At 43.5% G+C, this 9,294-nt stretch overlaps 1 pseudogene; it reads left to right on the forward strand.

The window, feature by feature from the left end:
* Positions 1-208: 208 nt before the first annotated feature.
* LOC124803554 lies at positions 209-326 on the forward strand (annotated as a pseudogene).
* The last annotated feature ends 8,968 nt before the right edge of the window (positions 327-9,294 follow it).

The following is a 9,294-nucleotide window of genomic DNA, read 5'->3' on the forward strand; positions in this document are numbered from 1 at the left end:
TGTCTCAAACGAACATCGATGTCGGCCATCTTACAAACTTCTGCTGTGCTGCCACCTGTTGACACAGAAAGTTACTACTGCAGTGGATTGCAGAAGAAGGTTTGAGGAATGGCGTCAAATTCAAATTTTTCACTTAACTTAATTTCTTTAAGTAGAAAAAAAATGGGAGGCATTACTTTTTGACCGACCCTCGTAAATACCTAGGAATGCCAACAGCCTTGCCGCAATGGTAACGCCGGTTCCCGTCAGATCACCGAAGTTAAGTGCTGTCGGGCTGGGCTAGAACTCGTGTGGGTGACCATCCGGTATGCCGAGCGCTGTTGGCAAGCGGGGTGCACTCAGCCCTTGTGAGGCAAACTGAGGAGCTACTCGACTGAGAAGCAGCGGCTCTGGTCTCGTAAACTGACATACGGCCGGTAGTGCGGTGAGCTGACCACATACCCCTCCACATCCGCATTCAGTAACGACTGTGGGCTGAGGATGACACGGCTGCTGGTCAGTACCGTTGGGCCTTCCAAGGCCTGTTCGGACAGTTTAGTTTAGTTTTCAATACCTAGGAATTACAATTACGGAATAGAAGTGTTTGAGGTGTGATGCTGTATATATAAACAATGGGGAGCTTCTTTGCAAAACTGTCAAGGAAAGAGACACGTGGAAACATCTGATAAGAAGAGTTGACTGGATGATAGTACATACGTTAAGACATCAGGGGAAGTTTTCAGTAGTACCAGAGACAGCTGTCGTGGGTAAAATGTGAATATAGGAATACGTCCAAATCGTAACTGAGGTCATTCGGTGTAAATGGTACTATGAGATGAAGAGATTGGCACAGGAGAGGAAGTCCTCAAGGGCCCATGGGGCCAGGAGACTGAGGACGCCACCGATGCACCCCCGTCTCATCTCCCCCCCCCCCCCCCCACACACACACACACACACACCAACACCACTGTCATCACCACAAAGAAAAAGAAATTGTCGTTCCACTCGAAATTCCGGCTTCCACTCAGCGGCCCATTGAAAATGTTCCGACGTAAAGTCAAGCGCTTACACGCCGTACGAGAACGTTAGCGCAGAGAAGGCTGCACAGACGACGTCAGCCAATTGCACCCCGACCGAACCCCTCAGCGACGACCACCCGACGGCAGCGCCCTCGACGTGAAGAGGACATAAGCGCAGCGCCGCCTGGGTGCCTATTCTGTATCTTTCCGCCATTGTGCCCATCGTTTCGGTACTCAAGACCACCAAACGGTGTAGTACTCGAATTAGAGCCCCTGCATTATTCAGTATGCATTTCGGAAGCGATACTGTTCGGGTCTAGAGAACCGAAGCGCTGTTGTCAGTTCGCGTCGCGCAAGCCAATCAAAAGCAAGCGGCCGCAGATCCGCGCATGCGCACTGCAGCGCGCACAGCGACACGAACACAAAGCGGCTAGCAGACGACACAGGCGCGCTATTCCTCCAAGTACCGGAAATTGCGTTTACGTTGCCGTAACGCATGACGCCGCGTTCCATCGAGCTGACGTGCCCGCCTTCATCGCTCTTGCGTCCTCCTTCACAGTATCAGGCACAGTATGTCCATTTCCATGATTATTAGCTGAAATGCATAGAAATTTTTACAGTTCCCCTGACCGCATGTTTCCACGCATAATGTTGTTGTTGTGGTCTTCAGTCCTGAGACTGGTTTGATGCAGCTCTCCATGCCACTCTATCCTGTGCAAGCTTCTTCACCTCCCATTACCTAATGCAACCTACATCCTTCTGATTCTGTTTAGTGTATTCATCTCTTGGTCTCCCTCTAAGATTTTTACCCTCCACGCTGCCATCCAATAATGAATTGGTGATCCCTTGATGCCTCAGAACATGTCCTACCAACCGATCCCTTCTTGTAGTCAAGTTGTCCCACAAACTCCTCTTCTCCCCAATCCTATTCAATACCTCCTCATTAGTTATATGATCTACCCATCTAATCTTCAGCGTTCTTCTGTAGCACCACATTTCGAAAGCTTCTATTCTCTTCTTGTCCAAACTACTTATCGTCCATGTTTCACTTCCATACATGGCTATGCTCCATACAAATACTTTCAGAAACGACTTCCTGACACTGAAATCTACACTCGATGTTAACAAATTTCTCTTCTTCAGAAACGCTTTCCTTGCCAATGCCAGTCTACATTTTATATCCTCTCTACTTAGACAATCATCAGTTATTTTGCTTCCCAATCAGCAAAACTCATTCACTACTTTAAGTGTCTCATTTCCTAATCTAATTCTCTCAGCATCACCCGACTTAATTCGACTACATTCCATTATACTCGTTTTGCTTATGTTGATGTTCATCTTATATCCTCCTTTCAAGACACTATCCATTCCGTTCAACTGCTCTTCCAAGTCCTTTGCTGGATCTGACAGAATTACGCTGTCATCGGCGAACCACAAAGTTTTTATTTCTTCTCCATGGATTTTAATACCTACTCCGAATTTTTCTTTTGTTTCCTTCACTGCTTGCTCAATATACAGATTGAATAACATCGGGGATAGGCTACAACCCTGTATCACTCCCTTTCCAACCACTGCTTCCCTTTCGTGCCCCTCGACTCTTATAACTGTCATCTGGTTTATGTACAAACTGTGAATAGCCTTTCGGTCCCTGTATTTTACCCCTCCCACCTTCAGAATTTGAAAGAGAGTATTCCAGTCAACACCGTCAAAAGCTTTCTCTAAGTCTACAAATGCTAGAAACTTAGGTTTGTCTTTCCTTAATCTAGCTTCTAAGATAAGTCGTAGGGTCTGTATTGCCTCGCGTGTTCCAATATTTCTACGGAATCCAAACTGATCTTCCCCGAGGTCAGCTTCTACTAGTTTTTCCATTCGTCTGTAAAGAATTCGCGTTAGTATTTTGCAGCTGTGACTTATTAAACTGATTGTTCGGTAATTTTCACATCTGTCAGCACCTGCATTCTTTGGGATCGGAATTATTATATTCTTCTTGACGTCTGAGGGTATTTCACCTGTCTCATACATCTTGCTAACCAGATGGTAGAGTTTTATCAGGACTGGCTCTCCCAAAGCCGTCAGTAGTTCTAATGAAATGTAGTCTACGCCTGGGGCCTTGTTTCGACTCAGGTCTTTCAGTGTTCTGTCAAACTCTTCACGCAGTATCGTATCTCCCATTTCATCTTCATCTACATCCTCTTCCATTTCCATAATATTGTCCTCAAGTACAGTGCCCTTGTATAGACCCTCTATATACTCCCTCCACCTTTCTGCTTTCCATTCTTTGCTTAGAACTGGGTTTCCATCTGAGCTCTTGATATTCATACAAGTGGTTCTCTTTTCTCCAAAGGTCTCTTTAGTTTTCCTGTAGGCAGTATCTATCTTACCCCTAGTGAGATAAGCCTCTACATCCTTACATTTGTCCTCTAGCCATCCCTGCTTAGCCATTTTGCACTTCCTGTCGATCTCATTTTTGAGACGTTTGTATTCCTTTTTGCCTGCTTGATTTACTGCATTTTTATATTTTCTACTTTCATCAATCAAATTCAGTATTTCTTCTGTTACCCAAGGATTTCTACTAGCTCTCGTCTTTTTACCTACTAGGTCCACTGCTGCCTTCACTACTACATTTCTCAAAGCTACCCAGTCTTCTTCTACTGTATTTCTTTCCCCCATTTGTGACAATTGTTCCCTTATGCTCTCCCTGAAACTCTGTACAACCTCTGGTTCTTTCAGTTTATCCAGGTCCCATCTCCTTAAATTCCCACCTTTTTGCAGTTTCTTCAGTTTTAATCTACAGTTCATTACCAATAGATTGTGATCAGAGTCCACATCTGCCCCTGGAAATGTCTTACAATTTAAAACCTGGTTCCTAAATCTCTGTCTTACCATTATGTAATCTATCTGAAACCTGTCAGTATCTCCAGGCTTCTTCGATGTATACAACCTTCATTTATGATTCTTGAACCGTTAGCAATGATTAAGTTGTGCTCTGTGCAAAATTCTATCAGGCGGCTTCCTCTTTCATTCCTTAGCCCCAATCCATATTCACCTACTACGTTTCCTTCTCTCCCTTTTCCTACTACCGAATTCCAATCACCCATGACTATTACATTTTCGTCTCCCTTCACTACCTGAATAATTTCTTTTATTTCATCATACATATCTTCAATTTCTTCGTCATTTGCAGAGCTAGTTGGCATATAAACTTCTACTACTGTAGTAGACGTGGGCTTCGTGTCTATCGTGGCCACAATAATGCGTTCACTATGCTGTTTATAGTAGCTTACCCGCACTCCTATTTTTTTATTCTTTACTAAACCGACTCCTGCATTACCCCTATTTGATTTTGTATTTATAACCCTGTATTCACCTGACCAAAAGTCTTGTTCCTCCTGCCACCGAACTTCACTAATTCCCACTATATCTAACTTTAACCTATCCATTTCCCTTTTTAAATTTTCTAACCTACCTGTCCGATTAAAGGATCTGACATTCCACGCTCCGATCCGTGGAACGCCAGTTTTCTTTCTCCTGCATGCATAATAACGATAGCGTATTTGAGTGTATTCTGCAGATTGTCGTAAATGCCGCATTTTGTTCAAGTGGTTGAAATAGCTCTGAGCACTATGGGTCTTAACTTCTGAGGTCATCAGTCCCCTAGAACGTACAACTACTTAAACCTAACTAACCTAAGGACATCACACACATCCATGCACGGGGCAGGCGCACTCCAGCCGGCAATTTCACTTAAGGTTTGTATTATATTTCATGTGCTTTTATGTGTGTCTTGTGCATATTGTCATTGAATAAGCATGGGTAGCCCACGTAGAGAGAAACGTACCGAGAGTGAGTCTCCGTCTGATACGGAAGTGGACGATAATGTCCACGAGCTCCGAATAACAGACCCAGCGGAGAATACCTGGCCGCAAATTCCTCAGAAGGAAACAGAACAGGGACCAACATTTCACGATTTTACTGAACAAGCTCAAGTGAGCACACGTGTTCATGAGATTAGGCCAGAACCGAAGACTGATATCACAGCATCATCTGATGGTGCATCAGTAGCGGCAGGTCCCAGTCCTTATTTTCTTGTGGTGTTGTTAGCACAATTGGATATCCGTGACAAACAATGCGGACAAACGCTTTTACGTCAGGTAAAAGGCGTGTTACAATCAGAACGTAACGAACTTGAGGAAAGGGAAAGGGTACAAGCCAAAGCTGTGGAAGGAAGAGAGAAGGCTGAAGCCTTGGCTAGGGAGAAAGGAGAGAGAGAGCGTGACGCACTTCTTGTGCACAAATTGAACGAGCTTCCAAAGAACGAGATAAGGCTACCATCTCACATCTATCGCAAAATATGCATCTGATAACACAACAACTTTCGGAACTTATAGAACAAAACAAAGATGTTCCAGTGAAAGTCAGCTACACTACCCATGCCTTGCACCACGAACAAGTAAAGGTTCGACCGACGCATGGATGAGACGATAGGCCTGTTGCAGAGCGACCAGCCTATCACATTAAGTGGCACCGTGGAGCAACAAGTCAATTGAGATCATGCATTATAATGTCACAATGCGGCAAATTTCCCGTTACTATACGCCCTGGCGAGAGATTTGTCTGTGAGAGTCAGCCTAGTCAGACTCCACCGACTTTTACGGGTATTGTTGGTGCCGCAGATTCCAGCGTATTACCACCCCTTGCCCAAGCAAGCAAAACTTGTTGTTGTTGTGGTCTTCAGTCCTGAGACTGGTTTGATGCAGCTCTCCATGCTACTCTATCCTGTGCAAGCTTCTTCGTCTCCCAGTACCTACTGTAACCTACATCCTTCTGAATATCGTTAGTGTATTCATCCCTTGGTCTCCCTCTACAATTGTTACTCTCCACGCTGCCCTCCAATACTAAATTGGTGATATCTTGATGCCTCAGAACATGTCCTACCAACCGATCCCTTCTTCTAGTCAAGTTGTCCCACAAACTCCTCTTCTCCCCAATCCTATTCAATACCTCCTCATTAGTTATGTGATCTACCCATCTAATCTTCAGCATTCTTCTGTAGCACCACATTTCGAAAGCTTCTATTCTCTTCTTGTCTAAACTATAAATCGTCCACGTTTCACTTCCATACATGGCTACACTCGATACAAATACTTTCAGAAACGACTTCCAGACACTTAAATCTATGATGATAATGATAATGTGTGTGAAGTCTTATGGGACTTAACTGCTAAGGTCATCAGTCCCTAAGCTTTTTTTTTTCTTTTTGGTCATCAGTCTACTGAGTGGTTTGATGCGGCCCGCCACGAATTCCTTTCCTGTGCTAACCTCTTCATCTCAGAGTAGCACTTCCAACCTACGTCCTCAATTATTTGCTTGACGTATTCCAATCTCTGTCTTCCTCTACAATTTATGTCCTCTACCGCTCCCTCTAGTACCATGGAAGTCATTCCCTCATGTCTTAGCAGATGTCCTATCATCCTGTCCCTTCTCCTTATCACTGTTTTCCACATATTCCTTTCCTCTCCGATTCTGCGTAGAACCTCCTCATTCCTTACCTTATCAGTCCACCTAATTTTCAACATTCGTCTGTAGCACCAAATCTCAAATGCTTCGATTCTCTTCTGTTCCGGTTTTCCCACAGTCCATGTTTCACTACCATACAATGCTGTACTCCAGATGTACATCCTCAGAAATTTCTTCCTCAAATTAAGTCAGTATTTGATATTAGTAGACTTCTCTTGGCCAGAAATGCCTTTTTTGCCATAGCGAGTCTGCTTTTGATGTCCTCCTTGCTCCGTCCATCATTGGTTATTTTAGTGCCTAGGTAGCAGAATTCCTTAACTTCATTGCCTCCGTGACCATCAATCCTGATGTTAAGTTTCTCGCTGTTCTCATTTCTACTACTTCTCATTACCTTCGTCTTTCTCCGATTTACTCTCAAACCATACTGTGTACTCATTAGACTGTTCATTCCGTTCAGCACATCTTTTAATTCTTCTTCACTTTCACTCAGGATAGCAATGTCATCAGCGAATCGTATCATTGATATCCTTTCACCTTGTATTTTAATTCCACTCCTGAACCTTTCTTTTATTTCCATCATTGCTTCCTCGATGTACAGATTGAAGAGTAGGGGCGAAAGACTACAGCCTTGTCTTACACCCTTCTTGATACGAGCACTTCGTTCTTGATCGTCCACTCTTATTATTCCCTCTTGGTTGTTGTACATATTGTATATGACCCGTCTCTCCCTATAGCTTACCCCTACTTTTTTCAGAATCTCGAACAGCTTGCACCATTTTATATTGTCGAACGCTTTTTCCAGGTCGACAAATCCTATGAAAGTGTCTTGATTTTTCTTTAGCCTTCCTTCCATTATTAACCGTGACGTCAGAATTGTCTCTCTCGTTCCCTTTACTTTCCCTAAAGCCAAACTGATCGTCACCTAGCGCATTCTCAATTTTCTTTTCCATTCTTCTGTATATTATTCTTGTAAGCAGCTTCGATGCATGAGCTGTTAAGCTGATTGTGCGATAATTCTCGCACTTGTCAGCTCTTGCCGTCTTCGGAACTGTGTGGATGATGCTTTTCCGAAAGTCAGATGGTATATCGCCAGACTCATATATTCTACACACCAATGATTTTAGAAATTCTGATGGAATGTTATCTATCCCTTCTGCCTTATTTGACCGTAAGTCCTCCAAAGCTCTTTTAAATTCCGATTCTAATACTGAATCTCCGATCTCTTTCAAATCGACTCCTGTTTCTTCTTCTATCACATCAGACAAATCTTCACCCTCATAGAGGCTCTCAATGTGTTCTTTCCACCTATCTGCTCTCTCCTCTGCATTTAACAGTGGATTTCCCGTTGCGCTCTTAATGTTACCACCGTTACTTTTAATGTCACCAAAGATTGTCTTGACTTTCCTGTATGCTGAGTCTGTCCTTCCAACAATCATATCTTTTTCGATGTCTTCGCATTTTTCCTGCAGCCATTTCGTCTTAGCTTCCCTGCACTTCCTATTTATTTCATTCCTCAGCGACTTGTATTTCTGTATTCCTGATTTTCCCAGAACATGTTTGTACTTCCTCCTTTCATCAATCAACTGAAGTATTTCTTCTGTTACCCATGGTTTCTTCGCAGCTACGTTCTTTGTATCTATGTTTTCCTTCCCAACTTCTGTGATGGTCCTTTTTAGAGATGTCCATTCCTCTTCAACTGTACTGCCTACTGTGCTATTCCTTATTCCTGTATCTATAGCGTTAGAGAACTTCAAACGTATCTCGTCATTCCTTAGTACTTCCGTATCCCACTTCTTTGCGTATTGATTCTTCTTGACTAATGTCTTGAACTTTAGCCTACATTTCATCACTACTATATTGTGATCTGAGTCTATATCTGCACCTGGGTACGCCTTACAATCCAGTATTTGATTTCGGAATCTCTGTCTGACCATGATGTAATCTAATTGAAATCTTCCCGTATCTCCCCGCCTTTTCCAAGTATACCTCCTCCTCTTGTGATTCTTGAACAGGGTATTCGCTATTACTAGCTGAAACTTGTTACAGAACTCAATTAGTCTTTCTCCTCTTTCATTCCTTGTCCCAAGCTCATATTCTCCTGTAACCTTTTCTTCTATTCCTTCCCCTACAACTGCATTCCAGTCGCCCATGACTATTAGAATTTCGTCCCCCTTTACATACTGCATTACCTTTTCAATATCCTCATACACTTTCTCTATCTGTTCATCTTCATCTTGCGACGTTGGCATGTATACCTGAACTATCGTTGTCGGTTTTGGTCTGCTGTCGATTCTGATTAGAACAACCCGGTCACTGAACTGTTCACAGTAACACACCCTCTGCCCTACCTTCCTATTCATAACGAATCCTACACCTGTTATAGCATTTTCTGTTGCTGTTGATATTACCCGATACTCATCTGACCATAAATCCTTGTCTTCCTTCCACTTCACTTCACTGACCCCTACTATATCTAGATTGAGCCTTTGCATTTCCCTTTTCAGATTTTCTAGTTTCCCTACCACGTTCAAGCTTCTGACACTCCACGCCCCGACTCGTAGAACGTTATCCTTTCGTTGATTATTCAATCTTTTTCTCATGGTAACCTCCCCCTTGGCAGTCCCCTCCCGGAGATCCGAATGGGGGACTTTTCCGCAATCTTTTGCCAACGGAGAGATCATCATGACACTTCTTCAATTACAGGCCACATGTCCTGTGGATACACGTTACGTATCTAGTCCGCCCCGGTAGCTGAGTGGTCAGCGTGACAGACTGTCAA

Source organism: Schistocerca piceifrons, chromosome 6 (genome assembly GCF_021461385.2).
Source record: "Schistocerca piceifrons isolate TAMUIC-IGC-003096 chromosome 6, iqSchPice1.1, whole genome shotgun sequence".
Lineage (NCBI taxonomy): Eukaryota > Metazoa > Arthropoda > Insecta > Orthoptera > Acrididae > Schistocerca > Schistocerca piceifrons.